Genomic DNA, 24861 nt, shown 5'->3' with positions numbered 1-24861 from the left:
CAGCAATTGTAATATTGTTAGAAAAAGTATGCCGTAGATTTTATTTTATTTTTTTATGGACAAGTTTTGTGAAACTATTTGAGAGTGGTGACGCAACAACACCAATGTGTGCTCGGCACAGCATCTTCCTGACTGCATACATTCTACTAATACCTGATGCCTCCACATTGGAATGTGTCAGAATATCTTCTTCACAGGGCCTGTCATGGGATTTAGGTGTTGTAAAATGTCAGCCCAGATCTCCAGAACAAAATGAAGAAAGTATGGCATACAAGTCACATGCACAAAGCTGTGAAACAGTCCTATGTTGAAAGCCTTGAACATGCAGTTTACTCTGCCACATACAACAGCCAAAGCATTTCCAAAATCTATACCACTGTTTTCTACAAGTTTGATCAATACCTGCACCACTGAGGTGCTATTGACATGTTGCAGGATTTCAGTGACAAATAAGTGGCTGTTTGATGTTCTTTTTAAAGCATATGCCAAGCCAGCCAGGTTTATTGTGTCCACAAGCATGTGCAGTTGCATTCAAGAAAATAAAAACCTTCTCATCAAGTTGCTTTACTGTTAAGATTTATGCTGAGGTTGCAGATCTTGCAGGTAGGTGTTTTTGAGCTGTGCAGATCCAGGAGGACTACCACTTTGCTAGGTGTTATCTTTGGAGAAAATTCGTGAATGCGTAAACTTTCTCCATGGGAGTTTTTGTCTGGGTCAGCACATTAAAAAAATCCATTACATTTTTTCCTTTCCTTTAATGCTGCATTTGTTCACAAAGTAGTCATTGTTTGCTGCCTGTTGCTACCCATGATGAGAGAAGAGTGAACTTGTATTAGCTCAAGGTTAGCCAGGAGGCCAGGACGTACATTAAGGCAGTCAATAACTGCAAGATTAACATTAAACGTACCATAACTTCTTTTTTTCTTTTGTGTTCTTTTTGTTCCAGAAGTTTCCCCTTACTTTAAATGAACAATAATGGTGTGCTTTTCCAATAAAATCCACTTGTCTGGCAGAAGAAAGAGCAAAATAGCTTATCTCCACTTGCCTATAAATCTAAGGAAAAAATATTCACTCTATCAATGGCAAAGACAATAACATAGCAGTGGTAAGCATTGCCTTCCTCATAGGAAAACATGGACATTTTCCTGATGGCAGGGACATGATGCACTTTCCAGCAGGATGTAATGAAATATATAGCAGAAATTGCATTCAGAATAAGTTGACAAGCCCAAATGTAAAACATCTCAACAATTCTGATGTGCCTCCAAAGCTTTCTGAGAGTCCTGTAAGTAGCAACCACTACTGGGAAGTATTATGTTCTTCCACATCTTAACTTCTGTTCTTATTTTTAAAGTGACTTTTAAACTCAAATTTCTTCCCAGTCCTAATTCTCATAACTCGTGATATACGGATGCAATTTTCTTTGACATCAAATAATAGCTAATATATTGATTTTACTACAAGAAATGTCATTTATAGTACCTGTAATATCTACTGATCATCCAAATGCCTTAAAGCTTGATTAAATATGAACATACAAACATTTGCATAGCAATCCTACATAAAATGGGCCCTCTCTATTAGTAAATGTCTGCAGGACACTCTGACATTAAACAGGCCTTAGCCAAATGCCTATTACCTTGACTGTACAGAATTTATATAAATGTTATATAAATACAGAAATGTAAAACAGCCACGGAAGAACAATCTGCCAAGGAAAATGATATAATGGCTTTATGAATCCTAACTATAAAAAATGCATTGTTTTCAATGCATGCATGATTCACTGGCATGAATGGATTCCTGTCAGCCCTGCAAACTAAAACATTTTGACACATTGTTATGCAAGTAGATTGAAGCTGACCATTGAGGACTACAAGATTCTTGTAGCCCTTGCAATACGACAAGTAAATTGTTGAGGGTACAGATGGCAACATGAAGGCTGCAAGAAAAAGTTATACAAATAATCAAATACCATCGACATATTTATGTATGTATGTATGTATGCATGTATTTATTTATTTGACATTTATTTACTGGGACAATCTGATAAGGTATGAGCCCATTTTCAGTGGAGGCCCGGGGAGAAAAGCTCCACAGAGCACACTAAACAGAATTAAAAAATCAAACAACAGTTGCAAGTATTAAGACAATAACACAGTAGTACAAATTGCGGATACAATAAAAAGAAAATAAGCAACTATAGGCAAGCAATAAAGTTGACCAGACATTATATACACTACAGAAGCAGTAAGAGTTAAACTGAGTTGCTATGTCAGGGGGAGGTACTATCACAGTTGGGTTGGGGGGGGGGACTGACTTCCTGGGGTTAGGATTTTTTTGATAGTGTGCCAGAAGGTTTTTGGACTGGATTTGTGCTGCTTTTATGGCTTTACATATAATTTTTTTTCATCTAAATTAACCTGTTTCTTCACAAGGTTAGGCAGTGCTTCGAAGTGCTGCAAGTTATTATGAGTCTTATGTTTTAAATAAGTTGTTAAAGCCTTGTCTGCTTTTGCATGATCAATCTGGTATAGATGGAAAGTCAAGGAGCAGAGCTGGTTTTGACTCTTTTCCTTCTGGTGGGAGCTAAACTGTCTAAAGTGTTTAAGAACACTTTACATATTAATTAAATTGTTGAACAGCATCTTCTAGTGCTAGGTATTTAAAGAAGGACCATTTAATGGAGTTTAGTAAATTTGAAAGGCCTGCTGGTCAAAGCTGGATAGGTTTTGTACTGTCTTGTAGATATGTTGTTTGCATGAATGTGCAATAAGTCTAATTGTCCAGATGTGGTGGTGATCACTAATAGAGGTTGGAAGTGTTTTGTACTGAGAGAAATTGCTAGGATGGGAGACCAAAATACAATTAATTATTGAGCCATATTGGTGAGTAATTAATTGAGAAAATCCAAATAGGTTTATGCTATCTGTAGAGAATTGCAAGTTAAATTTTTGCCAGTCAGTGCTGACATCATCTAATATTACTGTTTCCAGAGAGATATTTTGATAGCCATGATAGTATCCTTTCCATATGTACAAACACCTCTCCCAAGAAGTAAAAAAAAAAATTTACTATTTCTCCTCTTACTGCCATTAATAAATTAATGGGCAACAAGTACCATTCCCGTTGCTTGTTTGCATGGTGTGAAAAGACATACAACAGATGCAACAAAACATTTTCCTATTCCAGAATAGTGTAACAGCTCCTACATGGAATATGGCCACTAAGCAATTCAGTAAACATGGCTGGGGGTGTGCACAAGCCTTCCAGCACTATTCTGGCATGGACACCACTGAATAATACTAATTACCTCATTTGCTGGTGAAAACCATGCAAATGTGGTGAATTAGCGATTTAGTAAGCAGGCAGGCATCTGTGCCAGAACAGTGTCTGTTACAGAAATGTATTTGGTTACTGACCGTGTACATTTCTGCAAAAAATCAAAATGGGGGCATAACAGCTCAAAGTAAAGCATGTATTATGACTATTAGACATGCCAATGGCCACAAATATGGCCATTGGCATGGAAAACAGTTGCAAAAAGTTTATTTTTTTGTTGGCCAATTTCAGCTGTTTAAGCATAGAGCAGTGGCATGTAAATGAGATTGTGCAGAAAAAAAAAAAATGTAAAAAGACCATTTTAAGTGAAATCTGCATTTTGCCATTATAGTGGGTAGCATGTAGAATCAAAACAATAACAAGTAACACTGGTTGTAAGGAGAAAGGCTCTGGTGTAGTGGTGTAACAAGGGACTAAGGCAGTGGGGTATAGCAAATGAGCAAAATTTACTGAATAGCAAAATAGGAGACCATTGTCTGGATGCACCTATCCATGTAGGTGCTATAAGGCAGTGGTGTAAGCAGGAGAAGCATCTGGCATGAAAAGGGTGTGTGTCATGCTTGGTGTAAGCACATTGGAGATCCACAGCTTCCATTTGAGCTTAGCTAAGCACAGCTAAGCAAGGGGGTGTGTCTGAGGCTGTATTTACTTATTCCATGAAATAAAGAGCATGTTCACATCCAGGGGAGGGCCATTTCTGCTTAAAAGTGTTTACTGTAGCTAAACAGGTTTGTGTGGTGCACACCAGCTCTTAAAAAAAAAAAAAAAAAAAAAGCAGAAATAGCAGAGCTGTTTATATTTTGGCAGCAAGTTTGCAAGGTGCACTGTGGGGCTTAGAAGAGGTGGAAATGGGAAGGGAAAAAACAATGGGAAATAGCAGAATAAAAGCAATCAAGTACAAACATATAGCTGGCAGGTAGAATGTATCATCATCAGCCAATCATACAGGCAACATCTGCAGCACAACAGTATAAACTATGCAAACACCTTTCAGTCCATTTTTTCCTGCAAAGTCTGCACTATTGGTGTACACACTCGGGGGAATTTTAACTGACAAAATGTCAGGGGCTGCTGTCACTTTGATACATCAGTATGTGCTAGAGGCTGAGCGTGGTTAGGAGGATAATGCTGATAACTGCCCCAGACTGAGGAGGAGGAGAAGGGTGTTCAGACCAGGGTAACCTACCAGGGCCATGATCTGAAGATACTAGAGTGCTACAGGGTGGACAGAGACATACTTCAGCAACTCATCAAGCTGTGCAGGCCTCACCTCAGTCCCAGAGCCAACAGTGGGGAGCCCATCCCAGTGGATACCAAGGTATGTGTAGCCTTAAGAATACTAGCTACAGGTACTTTCCAAAGAACTACTGTGGACATCATGGGGGTCTCACAGGCATCTGCATCCTGTATATGCTACCACATGCCGGTGAGCACATTTACTTCCCCAGCACCCGTGAGGAGAGGACCAGCAAGATGTGCCTCTTCCACCATGTAGCAGACTACCCAGAGGTATTGGGTGCCATAGACTGCATGCACATCTACATCAAAGCACCACCTAGCGAACAGGATAGGGTCTACATAAACCACATGGGCTTTCACTCCATCAACTGCCAGGTCTTGTGCAATGCCCAGGGCATTATCATTAATGTGCCTGCTGGCAGCACTGGAAGCTATCACGACTCCCACATCTGGCATTCCTCACAGCTGTACCAGGGATTTGCCAGGGGATGCATCCTGTATGGCCATCTGGTGGGGGATGCTGGCTATGCACTGGAGCCTTGGATGATGACACCCATCAGAAATGCCCACACACCCACTCAAGAACACCATAATGAGGCACACGCACAAACCAGGATCATTATAGAGCATATGTTTGGGATTCTCAAGTCACGGTTCCACTGCCTTGACATATCTGGTGGAGCCCTGCAGTACTCTCCAGCCACATGTGTACATATGTTCATAGTATGTGCCATGCTACACAATATGATCCTGTGGAAAAAGCTGCAGCAGGAATAGCATGGGGAAGAGCCACACAGTCCCTCACCATTGACAAGGTCCCCGCAGGCACAGAGGGACTCGGAGAAGGAACCCCCAGAACCAGCTCCTGTAGGTAGATGGAGGTGTGCCCAGTATGCCCTGGCATTGGCAAAGAGGCAAAAAATAGCACACACACTGACACTGTAGGGACCCAGAGACTGACACCTCTCTCTGACTTGCACACACAGTAAAATGGATGCCACACACATCACACTACCTGTACCTTACCATGTATAGGCTGTGTACTGCGTGCATCCGACATAGGCAGTCCTCAAGCATCATCCTCACAACTGCTGCAGACACAAGGTAAGTCAGTCTTCTTAACAATAAATGAATGGAGTAGCATGTTCTCAAAGCATATATATGGTATTGCTGCATGCATGCAAGGGAATGGGGTGGCCTACTGGGATAGCAACAGACAACTGACAGCTATGTGGGACACAAGGAAATGTTTGCCCAATACTGGCTTCCCCACACTATGCAGTAGTATCCATGGTGACAAATCCCACTGCAGTATATGTGGGGAGGCCAACTAAATGGGGGGGTCATAGGTCACAGGCATGCATGTCAGTGTGGGGGTCCCATACTCACCCGTCAACCTTACCCAGCAAGACAGCCATAGAAAACCATAAAGAAATGTCTGGCAAAGGCCCACAAATGGCGACAATGATGAAATACCCCCCCAATAGACTAACACAGTGATAGCACAGCAGGTCATGCAATTGCAGTAAGGCTTTGAAGGGTAAGAAGTCTGAAACTCAAATGTATGCTATTACAATCTGACCTGTGGTCTTAAGTGATATGCCACTAGTCTCCAAGACAGGGCACAATATTATGCTAAATGGAACCAAAATGTAAATCAAATATCAGCACAGTCTGTGCAAATGTGTACAGGTGACAGGTGTGCCCCCCCCCCCACACCCATATTCCCATAGAAATGCAGTAACATGTATGTTTGTAGGGAAATAGTAGCAGAGCACACATTGCCATGACAGTCCCAATCAACATGATCAGACTATCTACCACTAGAGGAGTGGTTTCCAGCTCTGAAATTGTAGCTTATTGGTCATTTTGGGCTGCATTCTATCCCTTTTAACTTTCTGGCTTAAAAACTCATGTTTGTGCTTGTTTGCATGAAACGCAGTGCCGCTAAGCTAGGGTAAACTATTACTAGAAAGTGCACTCTTCAAATTTTCCCTTAGATCTTGCTAGTTTTCATCTTTTTAGCACTCTAACTAGACTATAAAGTCCAGCACTTGCTCAAAAGTTCTTGTAGCAATTACTGTACCATATATACTGCTACCAGCACTAAACTTTCCATAAGTAAAAATAAAAACAGCTTCAGTACTTAATAAATTGAACACCTACCCAGGCATGTCTAAAGCTCAGTTCCCTGTGCTTTCTCCTATTAACCTGGTGAACCTGGGCATCCTGAGGCAATGTAGCAACTACCTCATCTACACAGACAACCCTCTCCTCTTACCCCCCAACACTTTGACCTGTGAGAGATGCACCTATATAGCCAAATTGTAAGCCAAGCACTCTCCAGCCAAGACTGGACTACCCTGTCAAGAGGAGAAGGTAAACAACTACACCTCACAACATGGAATACATAGCCCTCCAGAAAATACACCACCACAACTCTGACATAATAACACAAAGCACACACCCACCTTTGCAGAGGCTCTCAATAAAAATCTACTCAAACAACAGAGACCTCCAAGGCAGAAACGCAAGCAACCATTATATCCCAACTCAAACTGTGAGACACATAGCTCACATAAACAGTGTGCCACTCAACCAAGCTCCTAAGGCAAAACAGCTTACCCAATACACTAGTCACTGGTGACTCAATAGTAAGGCACACTGATGTCCCACTCACTAGGTTAAACAAGGAGAAAGTTACGGTCAGCTGCCTGTCAGGTGCAAGGATCTACCACATAATGCATGCACTTAGGTCACTCCACAACAGGTACACATATGACTCTGTCATTGTCCATGTTGGTGTGAATAACCTGAGACATACCTGCCTGAACTACATGAAAAGAGACATGGAGGAGCTCTTGGATCTTGTAGCCCAAGCAGGTATGACCCTTGCCCTGAGTAGCATCCTACCATCACCCAGAATGATACCACAGTACAAGCAGAAAATGATTGACCGACAATTGGCTAAGTTTCTGGTGTCATTCTAAGGGGATCCAGTATCTGTCTGCCTGAGATGACATGATCGACAGATCTCAATGCTTTGCCAGAGATGGCCTGCACCTGTCACCACTGGGATTCCTGATACTGGCCAAGGTTTTTGCCACCCCTATAGTGCCTTTTTTAGGCAATGTCCTAAAGACAAAATTACCACCATAACAGCTACAAGCAAATGTAATCTGAGGGTTATGCTACTCAACGCTAAAAGACTAAACCTCAAAATGCACTTGCATGAAGCACTCCTTAAAATGGAGAACATCGACATCTGTGCAGTAACAGAGACCTGGTTCAAGGCTCCGGAGAGCACCCCTGTGCTACCAGGCTATAATTCATACCACACTTTTTGGCCACAGAGCCTGGACTGAACCCCTAAAGCGGTGATGTCTCCATATTCATAAAGGATATGCACACTTCCAGACTAGTAGCCCAACATAACGCATCAGCGATACTACAGGTAAAACTAACACTGGGTAAGACTGCAATCCAGCCTGCTATAGATCCCCCACCATGTCCCAAGACTCCCACTCCACATTTCTAAACACCCTGGAAAATATAAAGTTACAACCCAATACCCTTATACTGGGGGACTTTAACTACCCTTCCATTAACTGGGAAAATTACTCATGTACCAACATACTAGCTCAACGTTTTCTGGAATTCATTAATTCCAATGCCCTGGACCAACACATTCTTACCCCCACCAGGGGTAGCTACATTCTTGACCTGGTCATTACTAACATGGGAGACTGTTGCTCTACACCAGTAATCAACACCTCCCTGGTCAGATCTGACCACAAGCTAATCACATTGGATATCCACATCTCACTCTCAACCCCCGTAAAGAAAACTACCATGAAATTCTTTTCCAAAGCTAACTTTGGGCTTCTAAAAACAGAGGTGGCTAACTTCACAATGCCCATGCAAATGGAAAATAGGTGCATGACTGCTGAATCATACACCAATGCACTGTATGAACACATACACAACTCCATGGAACGGGCCATACCAAACAGAACCAAGACGCTCACCTGCAAAAAAAAAAGAAGCCAATCAGGTGGTCCACTATCACAAACAAACTCTACAACAGAAGGAAGAAACTGTTGCAGAAAAAGGTGAAGTCCCAAGACTGGAAAAATCCTTTATTAGCCTCAGTAAAAAACTGAGATCCTTCATCAAATCCACTAAAGCTAGATACAAAAACAAAATTGCAGCAGATACTAAAGATAACCACAAGGCATTTTATAGTTATGTCAAGATCTGCTCTGAGCTACAGCACAATGCCAACACATATACCGAGCCAACAAACAAACTGGTAACCAAACACAACCATACCAAGGAAAAACGACTGGAGAACAGCAAACCAATCCAGACTTTAATGGTGAAATAAATGACATACGAATGGAATTGGTAACCTAGGTTTCATCCCAACCTTAAGGACTTCATCAGAACAATGAAAACTGCCTGAACATTCCTTTAAATACCCACCCAATTAGCCAATTAACGAATATAAAACACATTTAAAACCTTAAAGCGACACAAATAGTTTAGATGAATACAACCACAAATATACTTAAAACAAACACAATTAAAAATGTATAACTCTAATAAAACTCATTCATTTGAAACACACTAATATGTTAATATGTTGATATAATAACTTATACTACTTCCTACCTAGTATATGCTTTAATTTTAATATAGGAGCAATGCTAATGCTATCATTTATGCCAGGAACATTTTGGGCATCTAACCTTAATTGGCATTTTAACTCACAAATATCTAAATGCACATCCAGTGTCTTTCCCTGGATGTAATGTTTAATTTGTTGAATGACACAAAATTTAAAATTATGCCCTGAAAATTCACCAGTGTGTCTAGCTAGGGCATTAGTCATTCTAAGATGTCTGATGTCCAATATGTGCTCATTCACTCGCTCCCTAAAATGCCTGAAAGTTTTTCCTACGTAAAATGCAAGACATGCTTCACATTTGGCTAAATAAACCACATTCTGAGTGTGGCAGTTGTAGTGCCCCTGAAAAGAAATAAAATGATCGTGAACCCTAATATGTTGCCCTGTTTCCATAATATGCTTACAAGTACTACATCTCCCAGACATAAAATTACCTAATGTTCTACTAGTACTTGATGGCTTACCATGTAACCCCCTCTCAAGGATCTCCTTAATAGATCTGTCTTTCCGAAACACAAATCTAAGAGCAACCCCCATCTTTTCATCCATATTCTTATCCAACTTTATAATACCCCAATTTTTCTGAATCATCTTTATAAACCATTCAGTGTCTTGGTTAAAGGTAATGACAAAAAATATTCCTTCACTTTTCTTCTCTGGACCACTTTCATCTACATTAATTCCTGATCTTTCCACAACACTTTCGGGCACCCCCATCAAAATGGCCTTGTACATACCATTTTCCCTTTTGCAGTTTATTTCATCCCTAACATCTGTACACAACATCTTGGGGTACCCCTTTCTTTTAAATATCTTCACCATAAATTCAAATTCACTAATAAACTCCTGGTCATTGTTAACAATTCTGGCAGCCCTCACCATTTGACCCTTGACAATGGATCTTTTTTGATGGTGGGCGTGCCAGCTACTGTAGCCCAAATAAGAATTGGAAAAAGTGGCTTTCCTATAGATACCAGATCCCAAGCACTTCAGCTCTTTATCTATCATGATATTGACATCCAAATATGATATCTTCTTGGCACTGTATTCATAAGTAAATTTTGGAAACCCAACAGTGTTGTTAATATATTCCAAAAATGCCTTAAGTTGTTCAATGTTTCCTTCCCACACGATAAATATGTCACCCAAAAAAAGTGTGTATTGCCTAATACACTTTTTAAAGGCACTTACAAAAACATATTCTTGTTTCCAGAAGGACATTATATAATTGGCATATATGGGGGCACAAGCGGCCTCCATAGCCACTCCAGTTACCTGTTTGCAAAAGTGTCCTTCAAAGTACAAGAAATTATTAAACAATACTGCTTCCATTAAAGTAACATATACATTAACCTGGTCTTGATCGTACAACCTAGTCTTGTTCAATTGACATTCCAACCAGGATAGACCCATCTCATGAGGAATAACAGAAAATAAATTGCATACATCAACTTTAAGCAGTATAGTATTTTCCGTGACATGATTTTCTGTTATTCCTCATGAGGTGGATCTAACCTGGTTGGAATGTCAATTGAACAAGACTGGGTAGTACGATCAAGACCAGGTTAATGTATTTTTTACTTTAATGGAAGCAGTATTGTTTAATAATTTCTTGTACTTTGAAGGACACTTTTACAAACAGGTAATTGGAGTAGCTATGGGGGCCGCTTGTGCCCCCATTTATGCCAATTATATAATGTCCTTCTGGGAGCAAGAATATGTTTTCCCAAGTGCCTTTAAAAAGTATATTAAGCAATACACATTTTTTTGCATGACATATTTATCATGTGGAAAGGAAACATTGAACAACTTAAGGCATTTTTGGAATATATTAACAACACTGTTGGGTTTCTAAAATTTACTTATGAATACAGTGCCAAGAAGATATCATATTTGGATGTTAATTTGGTGATAGATACAGAGCTGAAGTGTTTGAGATCTGGTATCTATACGAAAGCCACTTCTTCCAATTCTTATTTGGACTACAGTAGCTGGCACCCCCACCATCAAAAAAGATCCATTGTTAAGGGTCAAATGGTGAGGGCTGCCAGAATGGTTAACAATGACCAGGAGTTTATTAGTGAATTGGAATTTATGGTGAAGATGTTTAAAAGGGGGTACCCCGAGATGTTGTGTACAGATGTTAGGGATGAAATCATCCGTAAAAGGGAAAATGGTATGTACAAGGCCATTTTGATGGGGGTGCCCGAAAGTGTTGTGGGAAGATCAGGAATTAATGTAGATGAAAGTGGTCCAGAGAAGAAAAGTGAAGGAATATTTTTGTCATTACCTTTAACCAAGACACTGAATGGTTTATAAAGATGGTTCTGAAAAAATTGGGGTATTCTAAAGTTGGATAAGAATATGGATGAAAAGATGGGGGTTGCTCTTAGATTTGTGTTTTGGAAAGACAGATCTTTTAAGGAGATCCTTGAGAGGGGGTTACATGGTAAGCCATCAAGTACTAGTAGAACATTAGGTAATTTTAAGTGTGGGAGATGTAGTATTTGTATGCATATTATGGAAACAGGGCAATATATTAGGGTTCACGATCATTTTATTTCTATTCAGGGGCACTAAAACTGCCACACTCAGAATGTGGTTTATTTAGCTAAATGTGAAGCATGTCCCACATTTTATGTAGGAAAAACTTTCAGGCATGTTAGGGAGCGAGTGAATGAGCACATATTGGACATCAGACATCTTAGATTGACTAATGCCCTAGCTAGACACATTGGTGAATTTTCAGGGCATAATTTTAAATGTTGTGTCATTCAACAAATTAAGCATGACATCCAGGGAAAGACACTGGCTGTGCATTTAGATATTTGTGAGTTAAAATGGCAATTAAGGTTAGATGCCCCAAATTTTCCTGGCATAAATGATAGCGTTTGCATTGCTCCTATATTAAAATTAAAGCATATACTAGGTAGGAAGTAGTATAATTTATTATATCAACATATTAACATATTAGTGTGTTTCAAATGAATGAGTTTTATTCAGAGTTTTAAAATTTTAAATGTGTTTGTTTTAAGTATATTTTGGTTGTATTCATCTAAACTAGTTGTGTCACTTTAAGGTTTTAAATTTAAGTTTTATATCATTAATTAGCTAATTGGGTGCGTATTTAAGGGAATGTTCAAGCAGTTTTCATTGTTCTGATGAAGTCCTTAAGGTTGGGACAAAACCTAGGTTAACAATTCCATTCTTATGTCATTTGTTTCACCATTTTTCCTTGGTACATATACCAAGCTAACTGATATTGCCAATATACTGGTTGACAGGTTCAGTGCAAACTTTACCCCCCTTTCACCTCCTAAAGGGCCTATCATAATACCAGAGGAATGCCAAGTGCCTATTATTACTGCTGCACAGGTTAAAACTGCACTGTCCAAAGCCAAGAACACAGCTTCCCTGGGACCTGATAATATCCCTGGCTGTATTCTACATGAATTACAAAGTGAACTGACACCACTCCTGAGTGCCCTGTTCAATCACACCCTCACTTCACACTTTGTTCCTACCGAATACGCACTGCTACAGTCATCCCATTCCACAAAGGTTGAACAACCACAGACCCTGAGAACTACTGCCCCATTAGCCTGACTGGTCTAATATGCAAGGCTATGGAGCGCATCATCATGGACCTTATAAACAGGGACATAGGGAATCTCCAAACTCTGGACCCCACGCAGTTTGGATTTGTGAAAGGTAGATCATACCTGCTCAACCTGATAGACTTCAAGTCTGTCACCAGAGCTGTGGATGAAGGCAAGGTAGTTCACACAGCCTATCTCGATCTTGCTAAGGCCTGCAACACCATCCCTCACTCAGGAATCATAGTTAGGCTCACTAAACTAGGCATAAACCCCTATGTCATAAGGTGGGTTGCAAATTGGCTCACTGACAGAACCCATACTGTGTAAGTAGTGGACTCCAAATCTGACTACCGACCAGTTACAAGTGGAGTCCCACAAGGATCGGTCCTGGGTCCTCTCCTTTTTGGCATCTACTTCTCTGAAGTTCAAGCCAATACAAAGGGACTCTAGCTGACCAAGTTCATAGATGATTGCAAACTGGGAGCCGTTATTGACTCTCCACCTGATGTAGGCATTCTACAAAAAGCCTCTCTGTGACAAATGACAAATGACTGGTGCCAGAACCATGGCCTTAAGCTCAATACCAAAAAAAATGCATTGTCATTCCCTTTGGGAAAAACTCTGTGCCCATGAACTACCACATCAGCAGTTGTCCACTAAACACTGAAGGCGTGATAAGAGATCTGGGGACACAGGTTGACAGCAACCTCTCCTTTGACTATCAGATTGCCACTATGGTCAGAAATTCCTTCTATCTGGCACATCTCATTATAAAGGGTTTCTCAGCCAGAAAGAAAGAGGTCATAATCCCCCTCTACTAGTCCCTCATTAGACCTGTTATAGAATACAATGCCCCATTTAGCATGTACCTCATTAGACACCCACAACAACTGGAAAGGCCACAAAAATACCTCATTAAGAGGATCCTGGGCCTTAAACACATGCTCTATAAGGATAGACTTAAAGAACTCCAGCTATAATCTGTCTCATATCGCCTACTTAGAGGCATTCTATGCTTGACCTACAAAGCCATGCCTGATCCAGAGCTGTTAGTTATGCTACATCTGAAGAAATCCCAATCCCTCCGTGCCACATGCTCCATGGACCTCAACCTCATTACCACAATAAACAGAACATGCTGGAGGGACAGGTTCCTAAACCAGAGACTTCCCGTGTTCTGGAAATGACTTCCCATTAACATCAAGCAGAGCACCTCACTAGCCCTCTTCAAGAGAAATCTTGACGAGTGGATTGGCAATAAAAATTCACCCTGGGGATAACTTCAGTGGCCCTGCTTGATAGGGGCACTGAGAACAAATGTCGGGCAGCATGATGCCAGGGAATCTTCTTGGGCTAGGCTTACATAGGCCCCAGGGCCATTAGCCTAGGACACGCCTATGAACCTATGAACCTATAACTTGTTGCATATCCACAACAAGCAGGGGTCAATGAGCTATGTATAGGTGTGGTTAATACTGTCAGGAGAGGTCAGCACTTACTCCCGGCTTTTGTGTCATAGTGGCCTAGGTACAGTACTGTGGTTGACAGAGCCATGTTCTAAGAACTGCAGTGCCATCTATTCTGCATGTCAGTTACACCTATGGTAGGAGTTGTACACACTGTCCAAATGTCAATATCTGTTAATACAGGAAAGTTGTACAGGTCATGGACAGGGGGCCACACATATGGAAAGTACACAGCTTGGAGTAACCTACACAGTGCCTACCATACCTCTCAACTGTATAGACCTATTGCAGAATGTCCAGAGGTTTGCATCATATTTGTGGTCTGTATTTCATGAAATAGTGGTTGTCTGGCAATTCACTGGCAAATCATGTAAGACTATGGTCAGAAAATAATGACAGATTGTAGTGTCAGACTTCATATCCTATAGAAAAATGCATGCTAATGCAAAACCTGTTATGGAATCACCTTTCTAGGTTTGTAAAGCCAATACTTAAAAATGGTCCCTATATTTAGGCCTCTGTCCCCCAATTACTTATGGCTTTGTCCAGATGTCTGGCTCTCAGAAGTTGAGATGTATGGTGCCTAGTAGGACAGCAGGTACCTGAAGGTCAGTGTACTGCCCGTGTATAAAATACTGCCACCTTTCTGTGTCAGCACTAACAACATGTCACTGGCCAACAGCCATACCCCTGGAATGACACAGGTTGTCACAGAAGGAGCACAAGTATGCCTTGTATATCTGTTCTGCTTGTCATAACATTGCATTTGCCTGCAAACTATTTGCAAAACAAGAAAGGGTCATGTAAAAACAGCAATGGCAGACAGTGGGGAAGCAGATGTCACACTCATGAGAGCAAACAAGCAATTACCAAACTGGTTTCCCAACTGTCTATGTTTGGCAGAACATTATTAACACCCTGTCCCCATGTGTGGGCCTTTGTCTGACTGTCATATTTGGGCCTGTCCAGATGTCAGTCTGTGATGGTATGACATCTAGACCCACAAGTAGCCTCATAATAACATATAGCAACACAAAACATCTAAGGACCACAACAAATGGAGTGGTGCAATGATGGGCAACCTGCTAAATAGGTACATTGTGAGGTGTGAAGTCCACAAGCTTGTATGTGATGTAGCAGCATGTACCCCACCCACATCAGAATTACAAATACATAACAGCAGAAACAGTGACCAAAGCTTGTGAATGGACTAGAGAAGGACAAAGAGACACACATAAAGGGAAGGGGAACCACTGGCCAGACAAATGGAGAATGTGAACACCAGAACAGATTGTATAGTAACATACGTGCCATGCAGTGTAAGGAGTCAGTAAACATAACCTGCAAATACACAACACACACCCATGTAAACGGAGGTCTGCAACAAAACAAAACCCAAAGAATGGACACCTCAGAGGCAAAATCACATGAGAACTCCACAAACCTACACACCACAGACCATGTAAACTCTACACACCAGGGTCTTGCAAACACTAAGGCCTTACCCCAAATCCCAAACACCTACCCTACACAGATAGACTAACAGCACTGTCCCTCTACCCCATTCTATACAGACTCTGCTGAGGCTACCCCTATCTGGCACACAAAGCAGTCCACATCCTGCCTTGATGGGACTGTTGCACACCTGGAACTCAAGGCCCACTCCATCAACCTGTAGGTGCAGATTTAACCCGGGCTGTGATATCAGCACAGCTTGTTTGTGTAACAGATACATGTACCACACACTCCCCCATTTGTGAGATACACTCCCTGTCAACAGCAAGCCAAGTTCCTCAATACCTGTAGTGACGTGCTCCCTGTATAAGTGCATGGGAAACACAAATTACAGTCCTGTGTTCCCACCTGTGTCCTTGCTGGTCAGGGGCTTTGTGTGCTGACATGTTGTAACATGGGCTACACTCTCGTCTGCATGGGTTATAAGGGCTTCAAGGTCAATGCCCTACTAACATCATAGCAACCTACCAACCTATACACAACTGTCTGTCAGTAGTTCACCACATTACTATGTACTGCTCTGCCACTGACATACCTGGAAGTCACAGTGCTATGTGGAATATACTACACATATAATGGGCATTTGTGCTCAGTAGAATGCAGTCTGTGCTCACACTCATACCTCTCAACCTCTGACAGCAAGACATCTGGACAAGGTCATGAAGAAAAATGGGACAAAGGCACAATGATAGGTACATGTTGTAAATATTGTCCTTGCATACTGAGAAAGTTGGTAGAATAAGGGGTTTTGCATTAGCAGGAATTGTCTGAAGGTTATGAAGTCTGAAACACTCATGTCTGTCATTATTTTGTAATATCAGTCTTCAATTATATGCAACTAACTTGCTTAAAAAACACAAGTTTATGTAGACTGGATGAAACTTGTAGACAAACATCTGGACAATCTGACAGAAACTGTACAGTTGAGAGATATGTCCACACCAGGATATGATCTTTCAGGTAAGAAGAATACCACACAAGCACGAGATCCCCAGCCAGTATATCACCAAGTTGCTGGACTGTTTACACAGCTTCATCAGTCAACCGGCTGTAGCCACACCTCTCAATTGGCCTTTTTGGGCAAGAATGTATATAGTCAGGCTCATAATATTGGTCTGTGCATTATACACCTTGTATTCCTCTGGTAAAGTACTGCGATAATCTGAGGATGTCTGTCACTAGGTAATGACACAATACATTGCAGTGTCTGACTTCAGATATGTCAGAAAATAATGTCTGCTAAAACAAATCCAGTACCTCTAGGAAAGTCCTGTTTACTTTTGAGAGGTAAGGCTGTAGCACAAAAAATCCCAGACCGGAGTGCAACTATCTCTGGAATGGAGACCCACTCTCACTAAAGAAGGTCACACTGGGCATGCTCCTACACTTAGAGAATCACAGGCCATGTACTTAGAGAATCACAGGCCATGTTGCAACCCACATCGGACTATATAACTGTATTGTGCATCTATGGCTTTGCAAACAGACAGCTATGTATACCTTAACTGTCCCTACACACACTGATTAGACAGGATTACCCTCAGCTAGCTGTAGGTGGCCCATATGTGATATATCTGCATGGGTCTATTATAAATGATTGAAATTTCAGAAAGCCAAAACCCATATGGCCGAGACCATATGTTCGACTCCTGAAATTTTGAACATGTAAAAAATAATAAAACACACATTAATTACTTTCGAAGTGCTAGCAGGGGGACTATGCCCCCCTGCACCCCCCACACCTCCTGTAAGATAAGTATACCAACTCTGAGATCGCACTACATTGCAGAAATGGAAGTCTTTCCATTCCACACTGTGCAGAGATGCCAGTTCCACATGGTTGGCATTTCAAAAGTCGATCATATAGTCTCGGCCATATGGGCCTCATCATTATGAAATATCGACCATGTGTAGGGGACTCATCTGCATCTGTTACATGTGATACACAGACCTATATATGGGCAACAGATAATATGTCAAGCATACACACACATAGACATGGGGAAGAGAGAGAGACAGACAGACAGTGATAGAGAGAGAGAGACACAGTTGGACACACAAAGATTGAGTCATACACACTGATACTCAGAATGGCATAGAGTGATGTCCTGCTGTGGACAGTGGCATACCGGTTATAACCAGTCGCACATGCCAGCATGAAGGCGAACTCCATTGTGTAATAGTAATGAGGTGGAAGTTAGAATATCACATCACCTGCCTGTGTGTGTGTGTGTGTGTGTGTGTGTGTGTGTGTGTGTGTGTGTGTGTGTGTGTGTGTGTGTGTGTGTGTGTGTGTGTGTGTGTGTGTGTGTAGGTTTAAGTATTAGGAGGCTGTTCCCACTCACACTTCCCATCACCCTACTTCACAAGATCTGCTATTGTCATTCACACTAGAAGTACCATTGGACACCTGTCAGCCCTATAAGCTCTGTAGCATGTCCGATAACTGCGTAACACTATAGGACAAATAAGTAGATAGGTAGAGATTCTAAGCTCAGTCTTGGCAAATGTAAGTGGATGTGTGTGTTTGTTTGTAGTTGAAACAGTTTTAGGCCATTTCCACACAGTACACTTCCCAGTGCCCCACTTTAGTAATTTTGCTGATGTCATTCCCTTTAGAAGTACCTTTACATAGCCCCAGTACTATAAGCTCTGTGGCACGTGCAATAACTGTGTAACAGTATAGTACAAATAACTAGATAGGCAGGGGTTCCATTCCCATTCTAGCAAGTGTGTGTGTGTGCGTGTGTGTGCGTGTGTGTGCGTGTGTGTGTGTGTGTGTGTGTGTGTGTGTGTGTGTGTGTGTGTGTGTGTGTGTGTGTGTGTGTGTGTGTGTACAAGTGTGTGTAAGTATGTATGTTTATCGGATGAAGTATTTTAAGGACTTTCCCACCCACAACACTTCCCTGTGCCTTGCTGATGTTATTCCCCTTAGAAGTACCTTTGCACAGCCCCAGCCCTATAAGCTCCGACTATGTAACAGTACAGCACAAATAACTATATAAGCAGTGATTCTATTCCCAGTTCTGGCAAGTGTGTATGTTTGTTGGCTGAAGTATTTTAAGGACTTCCCCATCCACAACATTTCCCATTTCCCTACTTTAGCAATCCTGCTGATGTCGTTCACCTTGGAAGTACCTTTGTGCACTTGTCAGCCATATAAGCTCTGTAACATGTGTGATAACTGTCTAACATTGTAGTACACATAACTAGATAGGCAGGGGTTATATTCCCAGCTCTGCCAAATGTGTGTGTGCATGTGTGTGTGTGTGTGTGTGTGTGTGTGTGTGTGTGTGTGTGTGTGTGTGTGTGTGTGTGTGTGTGCATGTGTGAAGGTGTTTGTAAGTGTGTTTGTTGTGTAATGTATTTTGATGCTTTTCCCACACACTATATTTCACATTGCCATACTTTACAAGGGCTCTTGATGTAACTCACCTTAGACATACCTTGCAACACTGTTAAATCCTATAAGCTCCATGGCATGTGTGATAACTGCGTAACACTGTAGTACAAATAACTAGATAGATAGGGAGTTCTAAATTCAATACTGGCAACTGTGTGTGTGTGTGTGTGTGTGTGTGTGTGTGTGTGTGTGTGTGTGTGTGAGAGAGAGAGAGAGAGAGAGAGAAAATCACATCACCCCTAAGTGTATGGGTGAGAAATATAGAGAATCACATCATCCCTGTATGTATGGGTGAGAATCATGACCTCCGGGGAGGTGTTATTGTTGCACCATTTTGAGGCATGCACCACCTAGTACATGCCCCATTGCCCTATTTTACAAGGCCTGCTGATGTCATTCACCTTAGAGGTACCTGTGTACACTTGTCAGCCCTCTAAGCTCTGTGTTATGTGCAATAATAGTGTAATACTACAGTGGAAACAATTAAATAGGTAGGGGTTCTAATCTCAATACTGACAACTCTAGTAGTGTACATATCCCCTGTGGCTGTTGTGTGTGCAGGTTATACCATTTTAAGGCCTGTTGACCCCCTACCTATGACATTATTTTAAAGAGCCTGTTAATGTCATCTGCCTCACATGCACCATGTAACACTATACATCCCATACCAGTTATCTGTGCAGATGTACATGGAATATACATGTTTGAAACCCATATGTGGTCTGTGTCTCCTAATAATGAGCCTTCCTGTGATGTCATTGGCAAATATCCAAACAGCCACAATTCTGCACAGACACAGATGCAAAGGCTCAAAAAGCAATTCAAAAAATCAAAAATCAGCCCGCACCACATGGAAGGGACAAAAAAAAGACTTTAATAAAGTCATACCACAGTCAACAGACCACTTTTGGCCAAAAGGCCTTTATCAACGTATAACATTAACTGCAGACAACCACTGTTTATATATAACAAATTCAATACTTAATTAGCAAATAATAATTAAATTTTAAATTTACAAATGTTCATTCAAACCAGGTGGAAATAATCCACCCAGTCTCACAATCCATGCTTTCTCCTTTTTATTAAGGATATTATGCCAACCAGTCTTACCATTTCTATTACCCATAATTTGTTCTATAACAAGAAAATGAAATTTGTCGGAAGTATGATTAATAGTATGTTTGTACAAGGCATTTGTTAAATATTTATTTCTGATGTTACTGAGATTTTCTGATATACATAGCCTCATGGGTCTAGAGGTCTGGCCAACGTAAAAAGCTGAACAAGTGCAAACAGCAAAATAAATAACCCAGTCACTGCTGCAATTAGAAAAAACATTAATGTTGAAAATCCTTGATGTATTTTTACTAGTGAATTCCTTAGTTTGATAAATATATTTACAAAAAGAACAATGGCCACAAGGAAAGCACCCCACTACCCTAGTGCCACCCAATGTAACCTGAGACAAACTGGTCAATGATATATTATGTTTATAATGACTGAAATGACTACCCAGAGTCTTGCTTCTATGAAAAGAAAATGAACATCTATCACCCAACAAGGCACTCAGTCTATCATCTGCCAATAAAATGTCCCAGTGCTGTTGCACTAAATCCATAAAGTAGTGGGTATTCCTACCATAACTACCATTGCACAAGTTATGCCTTCACTAACTGCAATTTCCAGAAATTCGTCTATCTCCTCCTTGAACCTAGGCATAGGTCAATGAACATATCCATATAGAATCTGGCATCCTGTAGCTGTCTATCCACTTCCTCTACATATATCAACCAATCCATCACCACTATGGTGTCATCCTTATATGCTTGAATAATTACCATGTTCTTATTTTTACTCAGCCTGTCTAGTGCTTCCTTTTCAGATACCATCAGGTTATGAGGAAAATAATTTCTATTCTGGCTGGAACCAAAGTCCAATTCTTTCAAAACACATTTCTGAAAAATATCTACATTTTTATTCATTGGTGGGCTGTCCTGCTCTTTTGCTTGATTGGTAATATTACTGAACTATGCCTATGCCTAAATTCAAGAAGGAGATAGATGGATTTCTGGAAATTGCAGTTAGTGAAGGTATTATTTGTGCAAAAACTTTGTTTCACTTAAAAGTGAAAGATCTGCTACCACAATATTTATATCTTCTTCTGAAGATCCATAAGGATGCTAACAAACCACCAGGGAGACCCACTGTTTCTGGGAATGGCTCCCTTACAGAATCATTGTCTGTTTATTTGACTATGTTTTTGAAACCTCTGTTGAATGGTGTTAGGGCACAGTTGCAGGATATAACAGAATTTCTTAATATTATAGCTGAGACTCAATTGAAGCCTGGTTGGTTAATGTGCACTTTGGATGTGACTTCTTTATACAACAGAATACCACATTGGGCAGGGTTGTCTGCCTTGGAATATTGGTTAGATAAAATTGCATTATACAGTCCAGGCTTTAACACCTTTCTCTTATGTTTGGCAGAACATGTCCTTACTAAAAATGTGTTCTACTTCAATGACAAGTATTATTTACAACTTGGGTGCTTCTTTTGCACCCATATATGTTGGCTTTTTCATGGGTTATCTTGAACAGATGGTTATTTATGATAGTAGTCACAATCTATTTCTTGATGAAATAGATATTTGGAGATGTTTTTTGGATGACTGCTGGATGGTGTGGAAATTTGATGCAGTATATTTACATGAGTTTGTCCAATAGTTAAATGAAAATAAATGGGGCATCAGGTTCACGGTAAAATTTGATATGAATTCCATCTCTTTTTTGGATGTCAGTCTATACAGACAGCAGGATAGTACATTGGCTAGTTCTGTATTTAGAAAAACTTTCCATTCTAATACATTGTTGCATGCCTCCAGTTGTCATCCAAAACATACTATTATAAACATCCCTAAGTCTCAATTTATGAGGATTTGAAGCATCTGCTCCAACAAAGAAGATTATGCACATTTTGGCCAAGATTTAATAAAACTTTTCACTGCACATGGTTACTCTTCAGCATGGTTGGTAAAGACTAATAAGGAGGTACAAAATCTTCCTAGAAGTGATTTACTTATGTACAAAAAAAGAGTCACTAAGGATCAACATTCAAGTATTAGGTTTATAACAAGTTATGGTAGGAAAACCAACTACTTTTTGTATTTAGTGCAACAGCACTGGGACATTTTATTGGCAGTTGATTGAGTGCCCTGTTGGGTGATAGATGTTCATTTTCTTTTCGTAGAGGCAAGACTCTGGGTAGTCATTTCAGTCATTATAAACATAATATCATCGACCAGTTTGTCTCAGGTTACATTGGGTAGTGCTAGGGTAGTGGGGTGCTTTCCTTGTGACCATTGTTCTTTTTGTAAATATATTTATCAAACTAAGGAATTCACTAGTACAAACACATCAAGGATTTTCAGCATTAATGTTTTTTTTCTAATTGCAGCAGTGACTTGACATGGTCCTGCAGAGATCAGACTACAATTTATGGCTGCATTCCTGCCTGTGTGGTTTAAATAAGGCCAAATTCCCATCCTTTGCTGTCATTGGACAATTTTGAAAATGCTAAGCTCTGCTAAGCAGTGTGCAAATCCACTAAGCTGAGTTGAACAGTGCTTAAAGGGGTAATTGCTGAGCATTGCTTAACAGTGTACAAATCCACTTAGCTAAGCTGACTGCTACTTAGTATTTACGTCTGAGTAATGCTTAAACAGGCTAAGTAGAGCTGACCACTGCTAACCATTGCTCACTTTTCATTTTAAAAACATATCAGAATTATGACTTCATTTATCATTACTGACATATTATTAAGTGTATATGATTTACTTTACATGACACCCCACTATGTACTTTTATTACATTACCTTGGGTCGTAACTATACTGTATGGGACACTTGTGTATACATGTGTAATTTCACATGTTATATGTACTGACATTTACATTTTGAACAAGCTACAGTACCCTGGTTAACAAATATCAATAGCTACATAATTTAACACAAAAGAAAGATCATTTTAACAATGCTTTCCCATGTAAAACAAAAGTGTCTGTCTTGGTACTTGAACCATGAACACCTGCATGCAAAGTTGGAACTCTAACCACTACACTATCTCATCATTAGGATATTAGTTGTACATTTTTATTTATCTCCTATGGGAAGTTTAAGCAATGCTGAGCAGAGGGCCATAATATGCAAACCCGCACAGCTACACTTAAACATACCTCATAATGAAAAAAAAATGGGATATTAATAAAACCACTTTATAATTTATGATTTTTAATTTATTTGACTGTAAAGATATTTGCAGAATGTCCAGCTTATTGCCTCATATTAGTGGTCCTTTTCTCATATGACTGTGGTTTTCTAGCAAATCATTGGCAAATCAGTCCAAACATACTGACATACATTTGCATTTCAGATTTCATACCCTTCAGAAAATCCGTCCTAATGTAAAACCTGTTATTCTATTCTATTAACTTTCCAGGTTTGTAAGTGCAATATTTAAAAAGTGTCCCTATTTTGTTCCTTTGTCCCCCCATTATTTATGGCTTTGTACAGATTTCTTGCTCTTGGAGGTTGAGAGGTATGTGAGGCAGGCATCTGGGCATTCTGGGAATACCTGTACAGTTTAGGGTTATGGCCATATGGCTCTTTTGCAATGCAGGGGGTGTGTGACAGTACCTGTCACACACACCCTGCATTGCTTCCTATTGGGATATCTGCTTTCAGTGCCCGCAGACACTGAAAGCACTTGTAAGGTGCCATACGGCACTTTGATAATGACAGGGGGGTGTGACAGAACCTGCCACACACACCCTGCATTAATTTCTTGATTTCCTATCTATTTCAGTGTCTGCAGATTCTGTTTTACTATTTTATTTGATTTCAATGTCCGCGGACACTGAAAAGCTTTTAAAAAGTGCCGTATGGCACTTTCTGATTACATGGGGCATGTTAGATGTGTGTGCACTACTTAAGCATGCCCCCTGCACTCAGTAGTGTTTGTGTCCATTTAGCCTTAGCAGTAGTGTGCCTTCATAAATATGCAAGGCGTGATGCTGTTAAAACTAAGCAGAAATGGACATGGTTCACTCTGTGCAGGAATAGCACTATTCCTGCACGGAGTTTATTGATTCCCGGGAATAATGTGCTAATCCATATATATTTACATCACAACAGTTATACGAATGATCCAAATATATTCTCACACTATGCATACCAAGTTAAGTAAACAATCATAAGCATGAATTGTTTCATTTTTCAAATCTAGGTGCTTAGGATTTCCCTCTCTCTTCCCCCCTTGGCTGACCTGGTGTGATTTAGTTTGAACTCTACAGTTCCCTACAAAACGGTGTCTACAGGACTGCAATCAGTTTCTCTCAACATTTAAACAGATTGAACTCTATAGTTCCCTACAAAATGGTGTCTACAGGACTGCAATCAGTTTCTCTCAACATTTAAACAGATTGAACTCTACAGTTCCCTACAAAACGGTGTCTACAGGACTGCAATCAGTTTCTCTCAACATTTAAACAGATTGAACTCTACAGTTTCCTACAAAACGGTGTCTACAGGACTGCAATCAGTTTCTCTCA

The sequence above is a fragment of the Protopterus annectens genome, chromosome 5.part0 (assembly GCF_019279795.1).
Source record: "Protopterus annectens isolate FY-2018-M chromosome 5.part0, PAN1.0, whole genome shotgun sequence".
In the NCBI taxonomy this organism is placed as follows: Eukaryota; Metazoa; Chordata; order Ceratodontiformes; family Protopteridae; genus Protopterus; species Protopterus annectens.
This window is presented reverse-complemented; position numbering follows the sequence as displayed.